Source organism: Lipotes vexillifer, unplaced genomic scaffold (genome assembly GCF_000442215.2).
Source record: "Lipotes vexillifer unplaced genomic scaffold, Lipotes_vexillifer_v1.1 scaffold478, whole genome shotgun sequence".
NCBI lineage: Eukaryota > Metazoa > Chordata > Mammalia > Artiodactyla > Lipotidae > Lipotes > Lipotes vexillifer.
In genome coordinates, this window is record NW_006779682.1 from 662,242 (window position 1) to 668,051 (window position 5,810).

Genomic DNA, 5,810 nt, shown 5'->3' on the forward strand with positions numbered 1-5,810 from the left:
TTCCCAGAGCCCGTGTCCCTGAGGGTGTCCACGTGGTCCTGTGTAAGTGGAAGTCTGCTGGAGATCCTGGGAAAATAGCATTCCTACATCGGAGCCACCCCTTCTCCACCATCTTTTCTTCTTTCTTTTCCCCTCATTCTGTCTCCTTGGAATGTGGATCTGAGGCTGGAGTGGAGTGGCTGTCTTGTGAACATGAGGATGAAAGCCACACAATGGGGATGGCAGAGCAGAAACACAGAAGGAAACTGGGACAGTGATAACATCACAGGCTGCCGTCCTAGCCCTGGATGTTTGGGTAATAACATTAAAATGCTGTTCGGGGCTTCCCTGGTGGCGCAGTGGTTGAGAGTCCGCCTGCCGATGCAGGCGGACGCGGGTTCGTGCCCCGGTCCGGGAAGATCCCCGTGAGTCATGGCCGCTGAGCCTGCGCGTCCGGAGCCTGTGCTCCGCAACGGGAGAGGCCACAACAGTGAGAGGCCTGCGCATCGAAAAAAAAAAAAAAAAAAAGTAGAGGTATAGATTAAAAAATAAAACAGTTAAGAGACTTGAAAGTAAGTAGCTCAAGGGGAAGGGAATGGGAGGTGGGAAGGGGTGTGGTGACGAACACAAACCTTGCAACACTGACTTTTAAAACAATGTTATAAAAATTAATTTAAAAGGGGGAAACAATAATCTTAATAAAAACTACAAACTCTCTTCTCAGGAGAAAATCTGGACACTCCCTCTGAGCTGGTTTTAGAAACCCAAACCCAGTTGTGTGGACCTCAGGGCAGGCATGCTAGGTTGCCTGAGACTCTCCTTTATGCTATTGTCCAGTGGCTCCAATGGACCTTGCCGCAGAGCTGGCTAAAGTCTGAGCACAGGCTTAACGTGACTAAGAATAATCTCCTGCCTTTGGCAGATTTATGGGTTGGTACAGGTGGATTTATTGCTGTGCAGGCAGCCACCCAGTAACAAATGAATGGTTCCAACATGTTGGACTGGCAACAGAGACAGTGGGGAAGATGGAAACTGTCCACCCAGTGCTATTGTATTGTCCTTTCCCTACTGTCTTCTTCAGAGCCTTTTTGTTTTCTTTCCCAGTGGAACCCAAATGCTGGTGTTTAAGCATTAAAGGAGCCTGGGAGCTTCTCCTGACAGACAGTGGTTTCCTGTCCTGTCCTGACACTCTGACATGCCTCCTTTGGTGATGGATGGGAGATTCTCCTGCAGCCAGCTCCGCACCCCCCCACCCCGCCCCAGGGATTCCTGAGGTCCCTGGTGCCCCAGGGGAGAGCGTGGAAGGGAGGGGTAGCCCACTCTCATCCCTCAGCTCGCATCACAAGGTCACATCTGATTTTGTGTCCAATTCTGAGAAATCGGAGTCGATCTGTTTAACTTGTGTATTAGTTTTCCTGTGGCTGTCATAACAAATTATACAAATTGGGTGGTTTAAACAACAGAAATTAATTTTCCCACAGTTCTGGAGGCCAGAAGTGCAAGATCAAGGTGTCGGCCGGGCTGGTTTCATCTGAAGTCTCCAGGGGCGGACCCTCCCAAGCCTGTCTCCTAACTTCTGGCGGTTGCTGGCAGTCCTTGGCACTCCTTGGCTTGTAGATGGCTTACTGCAGTCTCTGCCTCCATCTTCACATGGCCTTTGTCTCTTGATGTCTCATCACACTGTCCTCCCTCCGTTTGTGTCTGTGTCCAGATTTCTTTTTCCTTATAAGGACACCAGTCATATCGGGTTTAGGGCGCATCCCAACCTAGTATGACCTCATCTTAACTTGATTACATCTGCAAAGACCCCACTTCTAAATAAGGTCATATTCACGGGTACTGGGCGGTAGGGAATGGACATATCTGTTAGGGGGACACAATTCAACACCCTCCTGGCTGGCTTCACCCTCAACGGCTGCTCAAGACTTCCCCACCCTGGAAAACCCTTTCTTCCACATGCTGTGACCCTAGAAACTACCTTCCTGTCACCTTCCCTCTTCCCTTGTCACCAAACTTCTTGAAAACGTCCTTCTGTTTCCCCATGAGCACCACCCACCCAGCCCACGCCTCCTTCCTGCTTATATGCTCCAGCACCAGTGCCCAGCACCCCTCAACTCTGAACAACTTTCAAAGTCCACTGCACCCTCAAAGGTCAGAAGTCAAGCCAGTGTGCTGGAGACTGAGAGGGGCCCACGGAGTGGGCTTCCCAACTGACCGACTGATGCTGGGCATGGGCCCCTGACCTTTCAAAACCTCAGCTTCCTCATCTGGAAAGTGGGGATGGTGGTGCTTTCCTCCTTGGGTGACTGTGGGAATTCAACAAAATACACAAGCCACATATTCAGGCTTAGTGCATGGCATCTAATAGGAGCTCAATAAACAGTGACTATAATTATCAATTAAATGTAGTTTTCCGGTAAGTGGTGGCCTCCCAGGGTGCCACTGTGTGCGTTCAGGGTCAGTTCGCGAGTTGACGGGCACACCTGCAATGACTCACCTCCTGCAGGGGCTATTCTGGGGCCAACCACTCCTCCCTGGGCTGTGACAACGGTGCTTCCCAGGTACAATGAAGACAAACAGGTTGGCACCGTCAGCCAGGCTCAGCCAGGTCCTCCCGGGAAGCCCAGGTGGGAGCAGGCAGTTGGCAGGACGTGGGCCCCGCCCTCCACAGCTTCCCCGTATGAGGGGCGGCGGCCATGGGCTCGGGTCGTCGGAAAGAGCTTAGAGCTCAGAACTGGAGGCCTGGGCTGGGCCTCGGGGGCAGCCAGGTCACTCCGTGGGCCTGATCTGCCCGCGTCCGCCTCCCACGCCCGGCGCTGGGGCATCCGCTGCCGGGAGAGAACCGCGGTGAGTCTTCATCTCCATCACCTGCCTCCCACATGGGTCTCTGTCTCCGGGTCTCTCCGCTCCCCGAGACAAGTTGGTGACACGTGGATGGACATTCACTTGCGGGGGAGGGAAACGTCAGTGGTTGGCGAACTGTTCCTCCCGTGGATGCTTTGTTTGTTTAACTGTGGTAAGATACACAAAACATAAATGTACCATTTCAACCATTTTTAAGTGAACAGGTGAGTAACATTAAATCTTTTCACATTGTTCTACAGCCATCACCACCGTCTGTCTCCAGAACTTTTATCTTTCCAGCCTGAAACTCTGCCCGCATGAAACACTCACTCCCATCTCCCCCCCAGCCCCTGGCCCCCATCATCCTACTTTCTGTCTCTATGAATTGGACTCCTCTAGGGCCTCACGTGAGCGGAATCATACAGTGTTTGATCTTTCATGACTGGCTTCTTTCACTAAGCATCATGCCCTCAAGGTTTATCCACTTGGTAGCAGGTGTCGGAATGTCCTTCCTTTTTAAGACGGGACACTATTGCACTGTGTGGATGGACCACATTCTGCTTGTCCATTCATCCATCCATGGACACTCGAGGGGCCTCCACTCCTGGCTATTGTGGGTAATGCTGTTACGAACGTAGGGTGTGTAAATACCTGTTTGAGTCCCTGCTTTCAATTCTTTTGAGTATATACCCAGAAGTGGAGTTGCTGGGCCATATGGTAGTTCTATGTTTAATTTTTTGAGGAATCGTGAATGTTGCATTTTATTTAATTTATTTTTTTATTGAAATATAGTTGATTTACAATATCGTGTTAATGTCAGGCGTACAGCACAGCAGTTCAGTTATACACACACGTATCTATTCTTCAGATTCTCTCCCTTATACGTTATTACAAAATATTGAGTATAGTTCCCTGTGCTACACAGTAGGTCCTTGTTGGTTATCTATTTTACACATAGTAGGGTGTATATGTTAATCCCAACCTTCTAATTTATCCCAAGGTTGCATTTTAAAGCAGGGATTAAAAACACGGTATCAAAAGTAAGACGCTTGGAGCAGAATGGAGAAAGTGCCTGGACCTTTGCCAACCCAGACGGACCGGGGCTGGAACTCTGGCTCTGTAATCACAGCCAAGTTACTTCACTTTCCTGAGCCTCAATCTCCTTGTCTGTAAAATGGGAGTAATGCCACCCACCTCATGTCATGCTGTGTTTTGAGAAATTTTAACTTAATTAGGAAAGTTGGGAGGGCTAATGGCTTAGGGCAAGGATCGAAAAGCCACTCCTCGCACCTGTTTTTGTGCTGCCTGAGAGCCAGAATAGTTTCCGCATTTTTTAAGGGTTGGAAAAAAAACGAAGAACAGGTGTCAGAGTCCGTATGTGGCCGGCAAAGCCTGAAATATTTACTCCCGGACCTTTTTAGGAAAAAGTTTGTGATGCTTCGTTTAGAGAACAGGCTCTGAAGTCAGAGTACTTGGCTTCAAGGACAAACTGCGTGACCTTGACCAAGTCCCTCTGTACCTCGGTCTCCTCACCTGTAAAGTGGGGATAACAATGCCCGTGGCTTATTGTCTAATCTGTCAAGTCTCTGCTCAACACGGCCATGCCTTGCTCCTTCTAGCACAGGCTGTAGCGTGTCTCCCGTTTTCTGTGTGGTCTGTCTCCCCAGCTAGGACGGAAGGCTCACCCGGGCAGGGAAGTTGAGCATCTCAACTTGCTGACGGGTCTTTGCACTTTGCAGAGAGCAGGCACTCAGTAGATATTTGCTGAGAGATTTGCGACCCCATAGGGAAATGTGAGGAGAAAATGAGTTAGCACACGAAGGACGTTGAGACGGTGGTGGGATGGGTGAGTGCCCAGTACAGAGTTAGCCCCGGGCTGCCGCGAGACCCCCAGGTACCTGGCGGGGGGCGGTCTTCCTACAGGGCAGGTTCTCGGGGGCATGTGCTCTGGGCACCAGCTCTGCCCCAAACTTGGTAGATGAAAGAGAAGGAGACACAGTGGAAAAGACCAGCGTGCTCCCTGGAGGCTGACACACGGGGTGTGGTGCCAGCAGGGCTGCAGACCAGCCCCACGATCCAAGGCAAACACGGTCAGCTCCCTGGGACCTGCCCGACTGGTCCCCACACCTGCTTGAGCAAAGGCGGCGAGATGACGGGTCCTGTTTGCTGCAGTGTCCTCAGGGCGTTGGAGCCACCCTCTGCAGCAGCCCGGCTCTACCGAGGTGACCAATGCCTCAACTCCACTCTCTCAGGTGACCCCCATAATAACCCACCAGGAGGCTTTGTCCCTATTTGACGGATGAAGGCACTGAGGCTCTCAGTGAGACCGAAATGCTCACTCAAGCTCACTGTTACTGCGTCACATTGCCAGGACTTGACCCGGGACGGCGTACCACGGCGTCTTCTACTGTGCAGAGAATGGGCGGATGGAAGATGCACCTAAAAAGGCGGACATTAGAATCACTGACCTTCTGGGGAAGAGGTGGGAAGACAGACCATCTTTTCTGGAAGAACCAAGGATGAAGTGGGTGGCTCTCCAGGCAAGGCCCATGGCTGGGGGCGGGGGATGCGGGAGATGGGGCGGGGGGCTTGGTTTCGTGCTGCAGAGACACAGACTCCTCTTGGATGATCTGCAGCAGAAAACATGGAGGTGCATGCGCTCTGACTTGTGGGAGGCTCCTCCCATGCCTCTAAAGACAGTTTCCCTGGGACAGGAGGCTTAGACGTCAAACCCCAAAGACAAGATCTCTATGAATCTCCATGGCCTTCCATCTTGGCCACTCGGAGGCTGACTTAACCTCACAAATGTGCTGACCTGGCTCTTTTCAAGCAGGCCGCGTTCATTTTTTTGTGGTTCTCTCCAGGGCAGGCCGTGCTCCCAGCACAAAGGCAGCCCGGCTCGGGGGTGGGGGCAGGGATGGCCAGGAAGGAGCCGTGTGGAGGAGCAGGTATGAGCTGCTTTGTTGACAGCATCAGTATCCCTCAGC